This window comes from Mustela erminea, chromosome 6, assembly GCF_009829155.1.
Source record: "Mustela erminea isolate mMusErm1 chromosome 6, mMusErm1.Pri, whole genome shotgun sequence".
Classification (NCBI taxonomy): Eukaryota; Metazoa; Chordata; class Mammalia; order Carnivora; family Mustelidae; genus Mustela; species Mustela erminea.
The window spans coordinates 101,940,992-101,959,726 of NC_045619.1; the positions used below are offsets into that span (position 1 = coordinate 101,940,992).

The 18,735-nt window shown below is 40.4% G+C and overlaps 1 protein-coding gene and 1 pseudogene across 2 annotated transcripts in view; both read left to right on the plus strand.

Moving 5' to 3' along the window:
* VAMP1 (vesicle associated membrane protein 1) overlaps positions 1-18,735 on the plus strand; it is a 77,518-nt gene that overhangs the window by 21,458 nt on the left and 37,325 nt on the right. The gene's annotated exons all lie outside the window — the stretch shown is intronic.
* On the plus strand, positions 14,077-14,819 carry LOC116594101 (annotated as a pseudogene).

Sequence of the window (18,735 nt, forward strand, 5' to 3'; positions counted from 1 at the left end):
AGACGCCCACATCTCCTGGCCACTGAGATCGGAACCCGCCTGTGCCTCTTTTACAGAATGTTGGACACTCGGTTACCACCTCTTCTGTTCACGCGCACAGACACAAAGATGCCCACGTTGCCCCCTGTTCACAGCTTACAAGCTAATAACAGTTTAGAGAGGGAGGGGAAACCTGAATCGAGTATAGGTCCACAGACTTTTAGCTGAAAGTGTTGGGGTCAGATAAGCTTTAGAATGCAGAATTTTTCAGATTTTAGGGAGTAACTAACCCTACCAGGCGTCCTCATGAGGCCAGAGTAGCACTCAATCAAGCACATTTCTGCAGCAAAAAAATTGAATACTGGGGCACCTGGGTGGCTCAGTCGGTTAAGCATCTGCCTTCGGGTCAGGTCTTGATCTCAGGGTCCTGGGCTTGAGCCCTGCATTGGGTTCTCTGCTCAGCGGGGAGTGTGCTTCTCCTTCTCCCTCTGCTTGTGCCCCTCCCCACAGCTCATGTTCTCTTCTCTCTCTCAAATAAGTAAATAAAATCTTTTTTTTTTTTTTTAAAGAATTGAATATTTAAACTAAGTGGGGTGAATGAGGACTGTAATTAACCCTTGCATCCACTGAGGTCTGGTTTTATGGCCAAAATACTTTGCTACAGAATTGTTCAGAGTTGTCGACAAGGGACTTAAACCTGTGCTCTCTTCTCTGTTGAACTCTGCTAAGAGATCATGTGTGACCTCTTTTCATCCTCCTGCCAGCCTGTGGGATGCGTGTCACTCCTGTCCATCTAGCCTGCCCTTGTCACCTCACTGTCATCTTCATCCTATCCCCCAGACTTGGCGCTTGGGATTAGATTCCCTGGGTCATCTCTCCCCTGTTTCCGCTGTTCTCCTGGGAAAGCTGATGTGGGGACATTGGAACTTGCTGGACTTTTCTCTCTCTGAATCCTGGGAACACATGGCTTATTTCTCCAGGCCACTCTTCATTCAAGGGCTTTGCTGTTGTTTCCAGAGTGCTCATAAAATGTCACACTCCTGTGACCTCACCTGTTAGCTCTGTTTTCTCTCTCACTCTGGTTTCCTTTCTCTTCATATTTTCCATCCTCTTGTCTTTCTCCAGCCCCCTCTTCTCTTTAAGAGGGTCCTCACCGTGGGAAGCCACATATGAGTGTGATCTGAAGAATTATTTCTACACAACCATCCTTTTCACTGTCCGACAGCACGCCTGAATTCCCACCTCAGAGCGATAAGCTTGGCATCTGAGGACTGTGCTATCACGAATGGTCCAGCCCCATCCCCAGATGATGGTCACTATTTTCACTATGAATCTTTTTTTCTTTTTTTAAGGTTTATTTATTTATTTGAGAGAGAGAGAGAGATTGTGGGGGAGAGAGGCAGAGGGAGAGAATCTTCAAGCAGACTCCCCATGAGGAGCTCTATCCCACCACCCATGAGATCATGACCTGAGCCAAAACCTTAGGATTGAGGTCACCTGGGTGGCTCAGTGGGTTAAGCCTCTGCCTTCGGCTCGGGTCATAATCGAGCTGAGTATCAGGCTCTCCTTAGCAGGGACCCTGCGACCTCCTCTCTGCCTACCTCCCTGCCTACTTGTGATCTCTCTCAGTCAAATGACTAAATAAAATCTTAAAAAAAACCAAACAAACCCTTAGGATTGGATGTTTAACTGTCTGAGCCACCGAGGGACACCTCCTCTGTGAATCTTGAACCCTGGGCAGGCATGGTGAGGCGGGGTGTGGGGATGGATAACACCATGCAGGAACAATGAGGAGATGGGACCTTTAGAGAGAACGTTGTGGGAGGGGGAACTGGAGGACCCTGAGAGGACTGACAACTTTGACGGGCCGTGAGCTGCTCACCCATGCAAGGGAGCTTCAGAGGTCTGTGCTATGGCCCATCATTTCCTCTCCATGGGGGAAAGGACAGGAGCAGCGTCTTCCTGGCTCTCCTGGAGTACCCTGGGCAGGAGGAGGAGAGTCAGCTTTCTGGACCTCACTTTCCTCTGGGCAAATGGAATGACCTCATCTTCTGCCTTCTGTGTTTGCATCAATTTCTGGTGAGTCTTGGCCTGTCCTGGACTGGCTCCCTGGGTAGTTTCTTCCTCTTGACTACAGGCCCTGTGAGTGCAGCCTGCTGATCTCTCTCTGGGAATCTTCCACTACCACATTCTCTTCTGGAGTGCAGCTTCTCTCCACACCTGCCAGCACAGAGACACATCTTCTCAACAGCTCTCTCCTCTGCTTGCATCTCCAGAGATCGGTCCACAGAAGCCCTTCTCTTTTGATGATTTTCATTACTTTTGAGGGCCTGAATAACCTCTCTGTCTGGAGCAATGACCATAGCCAGCAGGTCATCCGGGGCCACCCTGCTCCTTGCTATTAAGGTGACACACTCCTTGTCTTCAAGGCAGGGTAGGTCCTGGACAGAGTGAGGAAGAGGCAGAACTGTCACCTGGCCCCAATTCCAGTGGGTCTGCTGATGTGGTCACCCCTCGTTCCCACTTGGCTAAAGTCCTATTTCTGCCTCTGTGCTCCTGGCTTATCCCTTACCTCTGCCCTGCCACAGGTTCCAAATTTGGGACACAGAACTTTCTGGAATTTTCCTCCAAACCAACTGTAAACAAAAGGCTGTTTGGTGTGGCAAAAATTTTGCTGAAGGTTTATGTATCATAGGGTTACAAATTGAAATTGCATTTTGGATGTGCTCGTTCTCAATGATCCTTCCCACTGCAGAGATTTATCAGTAGTCTGGCTACCTTACAAGGCAGTAAAGGCACTAGCCATTTTGCTGACACCATCCCCCACCCTGTACAGACTGCCTTTCAGATGTGTTCTGTCAGGCAACATAGCTCATCTGTCTTCAGCTCTTAATCCCCAAATCAGTCTTGGCCTTTTATTTGATTTATTTATTTTTAAAGACTTAATTTATTTATTTGACAGAGAGACACACAGCGAGAGAGGGAACACAAGCAGGGGGAGTGGGAGAGGGAGAAACAGGCTTCCTGTGGAGCAAAGAGCCTGATGTGGGGCTCCATCCCAGGACCCTGGGATCACCACCTGAGGCGAAGGCAGATGTTTAACGACTGAGCCACCCAGGCGCTCATGTCTTGGCCCTTTATAAATCTATAACCAGTCAAAATACTCAGTGGACAAAGCTTTCTCCAAGATTTTTTCTTAAAAGGAAGTTCTGTTAACATTACATAGATGTCAGAAATCACTATTCCTGATCCGTATCAACCAAACCCCTTAGTTTTCCTAGGCTTCTTTGTCCCTCCACTCCATTCCTTCATCCTTCACTCCTACTTTTTTTTTTTTAAGATTTTACGTATTCATTCAACAGAGAGAGAGAGAGAGAGAGAGCAAGCGCATAAGCCAGGGAGCGGCAGGCAGAGCAAGAGGGAGAAGCAGACTCCCCAGTGAGCACGGAACCAATGGGGGCTCCATCCCAGGACCCCAGGATCAGGACCTGAGCTGAACCAGACACTTAACCAACTGAGCCAGCCAGGCACCCCTTCCACTCCTACTTTCTTTGGTGACACCTCCCTTACCCCTACCCCTCCCTGCTTTAAGTGAGTCTTCCTTTCCCACCTCCCTCCTTCCCAGTGAGTCTTTAAGAGACCAAGTGGGCAGGACAGTGGGGTGAACTCACTTCCCAGTTCCTTAATTTGCATTTTTGGGATTTCTGTCTGGATCTCCCAGGGGACTGAGCATTTGTGGGCATTTCTTCCAAACTCTGACAACTTTTCAGGATCTCAACACCAGCTTCTAGTATTGTCTAGCACTTTAGGTACTCACTGAGAATCAGGTAGTCTACCCTCAGTCTTATTCCTTAATGGCTCTATCCATAATTGTAAGGTTAAAATTGCAGGGGGTCCAAGGCCACATTGACCTCCTAAATTCCACTCCTCATTCAACAAGAATCTGTTGCCCGTCCAGTCTGTGCCAGGTACCAACTAAGTAATGCATTATTTACAAAGATGAAAAAAAAATAAGCATGTGGTTTCTTCCCTCATGGAATCAACACATCAGTGAATCAGAAATTGATCAAGTCATCTTAAAGACACACACAAAGTTATTAGTAATGGTCATTACTGCAGCACCATGGAGGGCAGGGACTGGATATAATGCAGGTACCTGTCCCCTCAGGGGTGAGGAGTGTTCAGCCAGGAAGTTTTGCTGAGCTGTGTGGGATCCGACAACTCTCCCTCCACCTTCTTGAGAATTGTCTTTTCCTTTGGTTTAGGTTTCTAGACACCACCCTCTTTTTTTTTTCTTCCCTTTGGCCACTTTTCTTGAGCCGTAATAGTTTTTCTTATATACAGATGACAGAAAATAGGGATAATCTGTTCCTTGAAGTCTTGTGGAATGTGTGTGTGTGTGTGTGTGTGTGTGTGTGTGCATATTTTAAGTGTAGGCTTTTTACTGCGATTTAATTCAGGTTTTCAGTTTCTTCTAGAGTCAGTTTGGTAGGTTTTATTTTGTTGGGAGATTACTTAACCTGTTTCAGATTTATGGGTGTAAATGTTTAAATCACCACTAGATCTCTAGTTATTTTCCCCTTTTCATTCCTAATATTGTTTATTTATAATTTCCTCATTTTTTCTTGATATATTTGCAAGAAATATAGGTAAGTATCAATTGCTTCAAAAAACCACTTTTTGATCTCATTATGTTTTTCTATTATTTCTTCGTCTGTTTCATTTTATTCTCTGGTGTAATTTTTAAATTATTTCCTTCCTTTTACTTTCTTTGGGTTTATTCTGCCCTTCTAACTTCCTTTTTTAAAAAAGTTTTATTTAGGGGCGCCTGGGTGGCTCAGTGGGTTAAGCCGCTGCCTTCGGCTCAGGTCATGATCTCAGGGTCCTGGGATCGAGTCCCGCGTCGGGCTCTCTGCTCAGCAGGGAGCCTGCTTCCTTCTCTCTCTCTCTCTGCCTGCCTCTCAGTGTACTTGTAATTTCTCTCTGTCAAATAAATAAAAATAAGTTTAAAAATATATATATAAAAAAAGTTTTATTTATTTAAATAATCTGCCTACCCAATGTGGGGCTCAAACTTATGACCCCAACATCAAGAGTTGTATGGTCTCCCAACTGAGCCAGCCAGGTACCCTCTTTTCTAGCTTCTTAAATTGGACACTTCGTTCATTCATTTAAATTTTCCTTTTATAATGTATTGATTTAGGGCTATAAATTTCCCTCTAAGAACTGTTTTGGGTATGCTGAAGCAAGATTTTGTGAAATATGTTATTACTAAATATTGTTATGTTGTTTAAAAATTTGTTGTATATTAATATTTAAGTGGGAGCAAAAAAGATCTTTTATGTTGTAAATATGTAAAAATAACATTATCTTTAAATATTGTTTTCCCCAACTTTATCTCATTCTTTTTTACTTAAAAAAATGAAAGTGAAAATGGAAAAAAAATTTAACAATTCTAGATAAGACTCAAAGTCCTCTTGATCAGTCTTCTCCCGCAGCCCTTATCTTCTCCCTGCCTCCTCAGAGGTAATCCCTGTTTCAGATTAGTGACTATTCTTCCAGAACTTTTCCTTCCTTCCTTCCTCCCTCTCTTCCTCTCTCCCTCCCCCTTCCTCCCTTCCTCCCTTCCTCCCTCTCTCTCTCTCTTTCTTTCTTTCAGATTTTATTTCTTTGAGAGAGAAAAAGAGAACGTGAGTGAGAGGTCACAAGCCATGGGAACAACAGAGCAGGAGGGAGAAGCAGGCTCCCTGTTGAGATCATGACCTGAGGTGAAGGCTGCTGCTTAACCAACAGAGCCACCCAGGCACCCCTTCCATAACTTTTTTAAAACACACAAATAAATTTATACGTGTGTATGTGTTATTAGTTTAGGAATGTTCATGGCCAAAAATGAGGGACGATCCTTTTCCTTTGTTAGTCTATATGGTAATAATCAGGTTCTTTTTATACAGCAGAGAATGGAAGAGCAAAACCTCTGCTTACAGACATCTATCAGCAAAGAATTAGGTGGATCTTTCCAACAAAAACTCTTTTCTCTCCTTTTTTTTTTTAAAAGTCCCTTTTATTTTCTACTTAAAATATTCTTAAGCCATAATCAATTATTTCTTACTCTGATCTCAACCCCTCCTCTACTGAGAACCCTCTGCTTGAATTTGTCAGAGGAGGGAAGACTCCTTGTCCGCCTGGGAGATGGGTGAAAGTCTCATGTACAGCATGAGATCACGACGACTTCTCTCTGGCAAAGGCTTATCTCCTTCTTCTATACCTGAGATCACTAACAATGAGGACACCTAATTTTAACCTTTCCTTTCTCATCTGGGGGCATGGTAGGTTACCTCTGTTCTCTAAAAGAAATATTACACAGGCCTATAGTAATTCTCCTAACACAGAACAAGAAATAAAATGCAAATATGCATTTGTTCTGTCCGTTCCTTAGAAAATTATCTCTTAGGGGCACCCGGGTGGCTCAGTCGGTTAGGCATTTCCCTTCAGGTCATGATCCCAGGATCCTGAGATGGAGCCTGCATTGCCTGCTTCTCCCTCTGCCTCTCTGCCCCTCCCTCCACTTATAATCACTCTCTCAAATAAATAAATAAACAAAATCTTAAAAAACTATATCTCTTGGAAGTCAAACATCCCCAAGCCTGGCAATTCCATGTTCTTCTTGCATTACTTTTTTAAGGTCCATCTTTGTCCAGCTAAAGAAAGGGTTCTTACTTGGCCTGGCATCTCAGCCTGCCTCTCAGAAATCTCAAAGAACCTCAGCACAATTGTGTTTTGAGTTTTGTTTCATTTTTTAAAAAATATTATTTATTTATTTCTAGGCAGAGAGGCTGAGCCACCCAGGTGCCCCTGTTTCATTTTTTCATAAATGATATAAATCCTTCTAGAATTTGCTCTCTGCTTTTTAAATCCAATAACATACCTTGGATATCATTTTATGTTATATTTCTGGAACTTCTCATTTTGTTAAATAGACAGTGGATGTACCTAGGCTTTTTAGCCTTTCCCCTGTTCATGAATACTTCAGTTTTCTGCCCCCCAACATTTCATTATCACAAATGGTGTCGCATAAACATCTCATATCTCCCCGTGCATGTGGGAGTGTGTCTTTAGAATAAATCCTGGACACTGGGACCGCTGAGTCATAGGGTATGCATACTGTTCACTTTAATAGATCCTGGCAAGTTGCCCTCCAAAGTAGCTCTACCAACTCACACGCCCACCAGCAGTGGAATGAGGACACATACTTCCTCACATCCTGCCAGATTTCATATTAGCAAACCATTTTTGCAATCTAATTGGGGGAAAATGCTGTCTCATTGTTGTTCCAGTGTGTGTTCCTTTGATTGCCAGTGAGGCTGAGCATCTTCCGCCATCCTTCGTGACTTGGATCTCCTCTTTTGTGACGTCTTTATCCTCGTGTCACCACCAGTGTTCTAAAGTCCAATTCTGGCTCTTCTCTCCCAAATCCTCTGTGACCCAACCTGCAGGGCCTCTGCCAATCCCGTGGATCCCTTCAGATGTTTGCCTTCTGCCATAAGGGGCTGAGAAAATCCTCCCAATGGCAAGGGAGGTCATTCCTGCTTAGGAGACTGCAGACCTGCTCAGAGAGAGTATTCCTGAGCTCATTTGGGAGATGGAAGTTGGGACATGGCTGACCCTTAGACTCTGTTGCTTTAGCACCACAAGCCTCCCTAAGGACTATAGTGGTCCTGAGCCCACACTGAAGGGCTCCTTGGTGCATGTTGACTTTTTTCTTTTTTTTAAAAAAGATTTTATTTATTTATTTGTCAGAGAGAGAGAGCGAGAGAGCGAGTGAGTGCCCATAAGTACAGGGAGCAGCAGGCAGAGAGAGAAGCAGACTCCCTGCTGAGCAAGGAGCCTGATATGGGACTTGATCTCAGGCTGGGATCATGACCTGAACAGACTGAATCACCCAGATGTCCCTGCACATTGACTCTTTTAAAGTTGAAATAAACTGAACACGTTAATCATTTTATAATGTACAATTCAGTGGTTTTCAGCATTTTCACAAAGTTGGGCAAATATCACCACTATCTAATTTGAGAACATTCCCACCTCTCCTAAAAGAAACCTCACACCCCACCCATTACATTTAGTCCCACTCTTTCCTTCCGCATCTGCCCTCGGCGCCTGCTGCTGCCCCCCTCCCTTTTCTACCCTCTTCCACTCTCCCTTACTGCCTATTCTGAACACTTCAGGTAAATGGAGCCGTATAATATGTGGCCATTTGTATCTGGCTTCTTTCATTGTAGCATAATATCTTCAAGGTTTATCCACGTGCACCTTATGTCATCAGTACTTTGTTTCTTTTTATGGATGAATGATCCACTGATGGATACACCATTTATCCGTTGATGGACGGTTGGGTTGTTTCCTCTTTCGACTATTATGAATAATGCTGCTATCAACATTCATGTCAAGTTTTGTGTGAACATATGTTGGGTATACACCTATGAGAGGAATTGCTGGGTCATATGGTAACTCTATATTTAACTTCTTGAGGAACTGACAAACTGTTTTCCATAGCAACTGAACTATTTTACATTCCTATCAATGGTACATGAATATCCCAGAGAACTGCATAGTTATCAACACATGTTAAATTCCATAAAAAAATTATAGCCATCTTAGTTAGGGGTATCTCATTATGGTTTTGAGATGCATTTCTCTAAGACTAATGGTGCTGAACATTTTCTCATGTGCCTACTGGCCATTTTTATGTCTTCTTTGAGAAACATTTATTTCTTTGTCCATGTTTAAATTGGATTATTTGTCTTTTTTTGTTGAGTTGTAAGAGTTCTTTATTTTTTTAAGGTTTATTTATTTAGGGGCGCCTGGGTGGCTCAGTTGTTAAGTGTCTGCCATTGGCTCAGGTCATGGTCCTGGAGTCCTGGGATGGAACCCCGCATTGCACTCCCTGCTTGGTGGGGAGCCTGCTTCTCCCTCTCCCACTCCCCTTGCTTGTGTTCTCAGTCTTGCTGCATCTCTCTCTGTCAAATAAATAAATAAAATATTAAGAAAAAAGATTGATTTATTTATTCAAGAGACAGCCTACATGCCAGTTGGGAGGGGCAAAGGGAGCTATAATCTCCAGCAGACTCCCTGCTGAGCACGGAGACTGAGGCTGGGCTGGGACTTGATACAGTGACCCTGAGATCTTCACCTGAGTGGAGTCAGTCACCCAATCACTCAACTGCTCAACTGATTGAGCCACCCCAAGTTGTAAGAGTTCTTTATATATTCTGGATATATATTCTGGATACTAGACCCTTATCGGATATATGATTGGCAAATATTTTCTCCATTCTATGGGTTGTTTTTTTTTACTTTCTTGACGGTATCCTTGATACATAAAAGTTTTAAATTTTGATGGAGTCCAATATCTTTTGTTGCCATTTTTTTTTTCTTTTGATTTTGGTGTCATATGAAATTTGTTGTCTATTCCAAGGTCACACAGATTTTTATCTATTTTTAATATTTTTATGATTTTAGCTCTTACATTTATTATTTTTTTAAATCGATTTTGAGTTAATTTTTGTGTATGATTTGAGATAGGGGTCCAGCTTCATTCCAGCACCATTTGTTGAAAAGACTATTCTTTCCACATTGAATGGCCTTGGCATCTTTGTTAAAAACCATTGACTATAGATACATGGGTTGGCTCTTCTATGTCTCTTGCATTTCCATAGGAATTTTATAATTAGTTTGTCTGTTTCTGAAAAACGAGGCAGTTGGAATTCTGATTGGGATTGGGTTGCACCTGTATGTGAATTTGGGAGAGTACTGTCATCTTAATAATAGTAAGTCTTCCAATCCATGAACATAGAATATCTTTCCATTTATTTAGGTCTCCTTTAATATCTTTCAATATTTTGTAGTTTTCCATGTATAAGTCTTACCCTTTCTTCATTAAATTTATTCCTAAATATTTTATTCTCTTTTGTACTATTGTAAATGAAATAGTTTTCTTAGTTTCATTTTTGAATTGTTCATTTTTCAGGTAATGTGTTGACTGTTGAAAGAGGCAGTTGTTTTCCCACAGAGTTGGAAAGGGATACCTCGTGGTGTAGGTGTGTTGCTATCACACCCTGTGGGCCACTGCTTGGGGTTATTTGGAACTTATCTGAAGTCACAGATGGAGAGTTAGATTCTGTGACGCAAAGGGAAACATATCTGACTCATCTTTCCCATACCCCCTTTGGTTCTGAAGGCTTCCTCAACTGGGAGAGGAAGAGGGTGGGTCAGTGGCAGGGGCTCTCTCACAGTTGCTTCTCCTGACCCTTCTCTCCTTCATGGTTTTTAGGGGCCCTACTGCAGTTATTCTTGAAGAGCAAGGATTGTGGTAACCTTCTCTCTTACCTGCAAATTGGGCCCGAATCTTCCCTCCTTTGGTGAGCATTCTGGCCATAGAGGAATGATGAGGGTGACAGGCACTGGCAGAGTCCTGGAGTCTTGCGGCAGGGGAAGCGGTCAGAGGAATCTTCTGGGGAGGGAGTATGAGGATCAACCAGATGGTGAAAACCTGAGAAGCAGAGGACCAGACAAGATAGATCTGTAATGCCTAGGTCATGTCCAAGGCCATCTTTCTGCTTGACCGCTTGCTAGCTGGGCCAGTTACTTAAACTATGAGTCTGTTTCCACTGTAACGTGAAGGTGCTGACACTCACTTCACAGGGTAGATGTGAACAGCTAAGTGTGGTAACGTGGGGACACACCCCACACAGGGCTTGATGCAGAAGGTGTTAGTAAATGTTCCTTGGAATATGAGCTGATCCTCAAGGTCCTTTCTTTCTTGGGGTTGAGAGTCACAGAGCTCATAATGGAAGGGAAAGGGGACAGAAATCCTTCAGGAGAGGTATATGGAAAGTATATGGGACAAATCTCTCCTTTACTAGAGCTCAGAGGTAGCAATGGGAGCTTTCACATGGACAATGAGGAGACCCCATTACATTTTACGCCAGAGAAATGAGACAGGCTGGCTAGGGACAGTTACAAGAAGTAGGTTAATGCAAGTTTGTATCTTTTTATATTTGGGGCACACACACATAAAAGGCTATTCATAGTTACAAGAATTTTAAATATTAGTTTATTAAAGCAATCAGCTTCAAAATCTAATTTTTCTCATGCTTTTTAAGTTTAAATTTCAACTTTTGTTGTTGTATTCTGAATCTAATAAATTTGAAAATCTTACTTATTGCTTTTCTTTAATTTCAGCCTATACATTTTGTTTGATTATTTATAATATAGTAAAAACAAAGACAATGATCTTCTCTTTTGGGGAGCATGTTTTTTATTGTGGTAAAGTACACCTAACAAAATTTACCATCCTAACCATTAAGTATGCGGTTCAGAGGTATCAAAGACATTCACATGGTTGTGCAACTGTTACCCTCCATTATCCATCCTTTTTTCCCCCCTAAGATTTTGTTTATTTCAGAGAGATAGAGAAAACACAAGTAGGCAGAGAGGCAGCAGAGGAAGAGGGAGAAGCAGGCTCTCTGCTAAGCAGGGTGCCTGACACGGGGCTTGATCCCAGGACCCTGGGACCATGACCTGAGCTGAAGGCAGATGCTCAACTGACTGAGCCTCTCAGGACCCCTCATTATCCATTCTTATAACATTTTTCATCTGGTAAAACTGAAACGCTGTATCCCTTAAAAAAAAAAAAAAAAAAAAAAAAAAAGCTCTCCATCTCCTCCTCCCCCAACTTTCAACCCCTGGCAACCACCATTCTCCTTTTTGTATTTGTGATTTTGACCATTCTAAGTACCTCATGTAAGTGGAATCATATGGTATTTGTCTTTTTGTGACCGTATGAAATTCAATGTGTTTATTTTTTCTTTTATTACCTGTGCCTTTGATGTCATATCTAAGAAATCTTGCCAAGCCAATGTTGTGAAGCTTTCTTCCTGTGTTTTCTTCTAAAAGTTTTATTGTTTTAGGTCTTACATTTAGGTCATTTACCCATTTTGAGTTAATAGGTAACTATTCTTTTGCATGTAGACATCCATTTATCCCAGCACCATTTGTAGAAAAGACTGTTCTTTCCCCATTGAATAGTCTTGGCACCCTTGTCAAAATCATTTCTCTCTCTCTCTCTTTCTCTCTCTCTCTTTCTCTCACACACACACACGTTTATTTCCAGACTACCTATTCTGTTCCATTGGTCTGTATGTTTGTGTTCATATTGATACCTCACTATTTTATTAACTGTAGCTTTGTAGTAAGTTTTGAAATCAGCAAGTGTTAGTTCTCCAGTTTGTTCTTTTTCAAGATTGTTTTTGCCATTTGGGGTCTCTTGAGATTCCATATATATTTTAGTATGGATTTTTCTATTTCTGCAAAAAATACTGGGATTTTGATAGGGATTGCATCAAATCTGTAGATCACTTTGGGTAGTATTGACATTTTAACAGTATTATGACTTCCAATCCATCAATAGAAATGTGTTTTCATTTATTTATATCTATAATTTCTTTCAGCAATGTTTTGTAGTTTTCATCCTACAATTCTTTTACCTCCTTGGTTAAGTTAATTCCTAAGTATTTTTTTTGGAACTACTGTATATGAAATTGATTTGGAACTTTGTTTTCCAGATTGTCCATTGTTTGTGTATAGAAATGCAGGTGACTTTTATGTGTTGACTTTATATCCTACTACTTTACTGAATTCATTAGTTCTAACAGTTTTATGTGTGTGTAATTTTTAGGGTTGTCTACATATAAGATCATGTCAGAGAGAAAATTTTACCTCTTTTTTTTCCCAATTTGTATGCCTTTTATTTCTTTCTCTTGTCTAATTGCTCTGGCTAAAATTTCCAGTACTGTGTTGAAGAGAAGTGGTAAAAGTGGGCATTATTAAGGTAATTCCTCATTTTGGAAGAAAAACTTTCAGTCTTTCGCCATTGAATACTTTATTTGTGTGGGTTTTTCATATATGGATTTTATTATGTGCAGGTAGTTACCTTCTATTCCTAGTTTTTGGGAGGTTTTTATCATGAAATGGTGTTGATTTTTGTCAAATACTTCTTCTGCATCAATTGGGATGATCATGTGTTTTTTCCCTTTATTCTGTTGACATGGCATGTTACATTGATTGATTTTCATATGCTGCATGATCTTTGCATTTCAGGAATAAATCCCACCAGGTTATGGTGTATAATCCTTTTAATATGCTGATGAATTTTATTTGTTGAGGATTTCTTTGCATCAGTGTTCATAAGGGATATTGTTTGTTATTTTTTCTTATAATGTCTTTGTCTGCTTTGGTGTCAGGGTAATCTTGGCCTTATAGAATGAGTTAAGAAGTGTTTTAAAAGAAATTTTGAGAAGGATTGGTATTATTTTGTAATGTTTTGGTAAAATTCATCAGTGAAGCCATCAGATCAAGGGCATTTCTTTGTTGGGAGATTTTGGTGTGGGGGGCATTTTGGATTAGAGATTCAATTTTCTTAGGCCTCTTCAGATATTCTAGTTCTCCATGATTTAGTTTTGGTAGGTTTTGTGTTTCTAAGGGTTTGTTTCTTTCATCTAGGTAATCCAACTTTTTAGTTACAATTGTTCATAGTATTCTCTTATAATTCTTTTCTATTTCGGTCAAATAGGCACACAAATACTCCACATTCATTTCTGAGTTTATTCTCTTTTTCTCTTAGTCCATCTAACTACAAGGTCTGTCCGCTTTTTTTTTGGTCTTTTTGAAGAAGCAAGTTTTGGTTTCACTGATTTTCTCTATTATTTTTCTATTTTCTATTTAGTTTATCTCTGCTCTAATCTTTGTCATTTCCTCCCCTTTGCTAGCTTTGGGTTTATTTTGTTCTTTTTCTAGTTACTTAAGTTGTAAAATTAGGTTGTTGATTTGAGATTTTTCTTATTTTTTTTAAAGATTTTATTTATTTGAGAGAGATTGAGAGAGAGAAAGAGAGAACAAGCACAAGCAGGGGGAGTGGCAGGCAGAGGGAGAAGGAGAAGCAGGCTCCCTGGAGGGCAGGGAGGCCAAGTGGGGCTTGGTCCCAGTACCTCATCACAACCTGAGTGGAAGGCAGTTGCCTAACCAATTGAGCCATTCAGGGGTTCCTCTTATTTTCTTTTTAAAGTGAGTATTTACAGCTATGAATTTACCCCTTATTACCACATTCATTGCATCCCAAGAGTTTTGGTGTGAGCCTTTTGGCTAGAACCACCATCTTCCAGTAGTTTGCCAGAATGACCAATACAAAGGGAAAGTGCAGAGGCACCCGCTATCTGTTCTCTAGGCCATTTAGAAAACATGGAGTTGTTCCTTTGGCCACATACATATGAATCTTCAAGAAAGGTGCTATTACAGACATCAAGGAAATGGGCATTGTTCCAAAAGTACTGCCCCACGAATGTTACTATGGCAAAACTAGAAGAATCTGCAGAACTGCCTAGCATGCTATTGGTATTGCTGTAAACAAACACATTAAGGGTATGATTCTTGCCATGCAAATTAATGTACAAGTTGAGCATATTAAGCACTCTAAGAGCCAAGATAGCTTCCTGAAGCATGTGAAGGAAAATGATCAGAAAAAGAAGGAAGTCAAAGAGAAAGTTACTTGGGTTTAACTGAAGTATTAGCTTGCTCCACCCAGAGAATCACACTTTGTGAGAACCAAGGGAAAGGAGCCTGAGCAGTTGGAGCCTATACCCTATGAATTCATGACATGTAAGTCTAAAAAAAAAAAAACCCAAAACCCCAAACCCAGAAACCTTTAGACTCTAAAAATATTTCTAGAAGTGTGATGTTCCCTCCCCTAAAGAAATAGTTAAAGCAAAAAACAATAAAAAAAAGTTTGGTATGTTGTGTTTTTATTCACATTTGTCTCTAAGTATTTTCCTTTTTAAAAAGATTTATATTTCTCAGAGTCTACAGTCTCTTATGGAGGGCATGTGCTGCATGGAGCACTGGGTGTGGTACATAAATAATGAATTTTAGAACACTGAAAAAAAGTAAAATAAAATTTACCAAAAAAAGATCTACATTTATTTTAGAGAGAGAGAGAGAGAGAGAACAAGCAGGAGCAGGGGCAGAGGGAGAGTAAGCCTCAAGCAGATTCCGCATGAGCACAGAGCCCTGTGTGGGGCTCCATCCTAGGACCCTGAGATCATGACCTGAACTGAAACCAAGAGTTGACAGTTAACCAACTGAGCCACCCAGATGCCCCTCTAAGTATTTTCTAATTGCCCTTGTGATTTCTTCTTTGGTCTATTTGTTGTTTAATAATGTATTATTTAATTTCCACAATTTTGTGAATTTTCCAGTTTTCCTTTTTAAATTAATTTTTACCTTCATCCTATTATAGTCAGAGAAGATAATTTGTATAATATCTACCATTTTTCTTAAGATTTATTTATTTATTTTAGAGGGGGAGAGAGCGAGTGGTGGAATGGGATAAAGGGAGAGAGAGAGAGAGAGTCCTAAACAGACTCCATGCTTCATGTAGAGCCCAACATGGGGCTCGATCTCATGACCTTGAGATTGCAACTTGAGCTGAAAACAGGAGTCAGTTGCTTAACTGACTGGGTCGCACAGGCACCCCAGTATGATATTTACCTTTTAAAATCAATTGAGACTTAGTCTGCAGCCTAACATATGGTCTATCCTGGAAAATGTTCCAGGAGAACTTGAGAAGAATATGTATGCTGCTTTTGTTAGGAAGGGTGTTTTATACATGTCCGTTAGTTCTAGTTGGTTTATTGTATTGTCTAAGTCCTCTATTTCTTTACTTTTCTGTCTATTTTTTCTACCCATTATTGTGAGTGGGATATTGAAATCTCCAGCTATCATCATAGAACTATCTATTTCTCCCTTCAATTCTGCCCATAATATATATATATTCAACCATATATATATATATATATATATATATATATATATATATATATATATATGGTTCAAGCCCCTTATTAGGCCCCATGGAGCCTACTAATTAATATATATACATATATATATATATATAGAGAGAGAGAGAGAGAGAGATTGAGACCTGAGCTGAGATCAAGATTTGGATGTTCAACTGACTGAGTCATCAAGGCATTTCATCTTCTTGTGGTATTGAACTTTTTATTAATATATAGTGTCCTTTATCTTTCGTAAACTTATTTGATTTAAAGTCTGTTTTGTCTGATATTAGTGTAGCCATCCTAGTTCTCTTTTGGTTACTATTTGCATGGAATTTCTTTTTCTGTTCTTTTACTTTCTATCTGTTTCTGTTTCTGTCTTTGGATATCAAGTGATTCTGTTTTAGACAGCATATAGTTGAATCATGTGTTTTTAGCCATTCTACCAATCTCTGTTTTGTGTTCAGCGACTTTAATCCACTTATTTTTTTTTAAGATTTTTAAATTTTTATTTATTTGAGAGAGAGAGAGGTGACAAGTAGGCAGAGAAGCAGGAAGAGAGAGTGGGGGAAGCAGGCTCTCTGCTGAGCAGAGAGCCCAATGTGGGCCTCAGTCTCAGGACCCTGAGATCATGACCTGAACCGAAGGAAGAGGCTTAACCCACTGATCCACCCAGGCACCCAATCCATTTACCTTTTTTTCTTTTTTAAAGATTTTATTTATTTATTTGACAGAGATCACAACTTGGCAGAGAGGCAGGCAGAGAGAGAGAGGGAAGCAGGCCCCCTGCTGAGCAGAGAGCCCAACGTAGGGCTCAATCCCAGGACCCTGGGATCATGACCTTAACCGAAGGCAGAGGCTTTAACCCACTGAGCCACCCAGGTGCCCCTCCATTTACTTTTTTTTTTTTTTTAAGATTTTATTTATTTATTTGAGAAAGAATGAGTGGGAGAGAGCATGAGAGAGGAGAAGGTGAGAGGGAGAAGCCCACTCCCCAAGGAGCTGGGAGCCTGATGTGGGGCTCGATCCTGGAAGTCCGGGATCATGAGCCAAAGAAGGCAGTCACTCAACCAACTGAGCCACCCAGGTGCCCCTCCATTTACTTTTTAAAGTAATTACTGATAAGAAGGGCATACTTTTGTCATTGTGCTATATATTTTTTATATGTGTTGTAGATTTTTTTGTCCCTCAATTCATGCATTTCTATCTTCTTTTGTACTTAATTTATTCTTTGTAGTGAAATATTTTGGGAAATAATGAAATACTACAGTGACATTTGGGGCATACATTTAAGATCCTGAAGTTGTAATACTTTCGTTTGAACCTATACTGGCTTAAATGATACACAAAAACTCTGCTCTTTTATAGTTCATCTCCATCTCTTTCAATTTTTGATGTCACAGAATTACATTTTATACATTGTGTACCCCAAAACATAAACTAATAATTCTTTTACATGCATTACTTTCTTATATTATGGAGAAAACAAGATTTGGAGTCACAAACCATAAGTTAGAGTGATACCTGCTTTTCCACTAATAATTTTTTTCTTTAAATATATTAATCTCTTAAATCATATAGAAAACAAAAAGTGAAGCTACAAACCACTCTCATGATTATGCTAGCTTTTATAATTGGCCATGTATTTATCTTTATTGAGATCTTTATTTTCCATACAGCTTTGAGTTACTGTCTAGTGTCCTTTCATTTCACCTTGCTGGACTCCCTGTCTTTAAGGGCAGGTCTAGTGGTCTTGAACCCCCTCAGCTTTTGTTTACCTAAGCATGTCTTAACTTGTCTCTCATGTTTGAAGGATAGTTTTGCTTAATATAGTATTCTTAGTCGATTTTTTTTTTCTTTTAGCTCTTGGAATGTATTGGCCCACTGCCTTCTGACCTACAAAGTTTTTGATGAGAAATCTGCTAATAATCTCATTGAGCATCCCCTGTATGGGATGATTCCCTTCTCTCTTGCTGCTTTCAAGATTCTCTTCAATTTTTGCCCTTTGAAAGTTTGATTATATGTGTCCTGGTATGATTCTCTTTGAATTTATCTTACTTGGAGTTCACTGAGCTTCTTTGATGTCTTTCATCAAATTTGGGAAGTTTTCAGCCATTATTTCTTCAAATATTTTCTCTGCCCCTTTCTCTCTCCCCTCAGCCTTCTGGACCCCCTTAATGCATATGTTGATCCTCTTGATGGTGTCCCACGGGTCCCATTGGCCCTGTTTACTTTTCTTATTTCTTTTTTCCTATTCCTCAGACTTGATAATTTTCATCATTTTATCTTCACGTTCACTGATTCTTTTTTCTGCCTGCTCACATATGCCTTGAATCCCTCTAGTGAAATTCTCATTTCAGTTATTATACTTTTCAGCTCCAGAGTTTCTTTTTGGTTTCTTTCCAGGTTTTCTATGTCTTTATTGACATTTCCATTTTATTCAACACTGTATTTTCTTTTATTTTTTAAGATTTTATTTATTTGAGAGAGCAAGATAGAGAGAGCGAGAGAGCACAATCAGGATGAGGGGCAGAGGGAAGAGCAGGCTTTCTGTTGAGCAGGGAGCCTGATGTGGGAATCAATTTCAGGACTTTGGGATCATGACTGGAGCTGAAGGCAGATTCTTAACCAACTGAACCACCCAGGTGTCCCATATTTTCTTTTTTAAAGAAATATTTTATTAGAGAGAGAGAGCGTGCACCAGAGAAAGCCCATGAGTAGTGGGGATGAGCAGAGGGAGAGGGAGAAGCACGCTCCCCACTAAGCAGGGATCCTGATGTGGTGCTCGATCCCAGAACCTGAGCCAAAGGCAGATGCTTAACTGACTGAGCCACCCAGGTGCCCCTCAACACCATATTTTCTTGCCTTT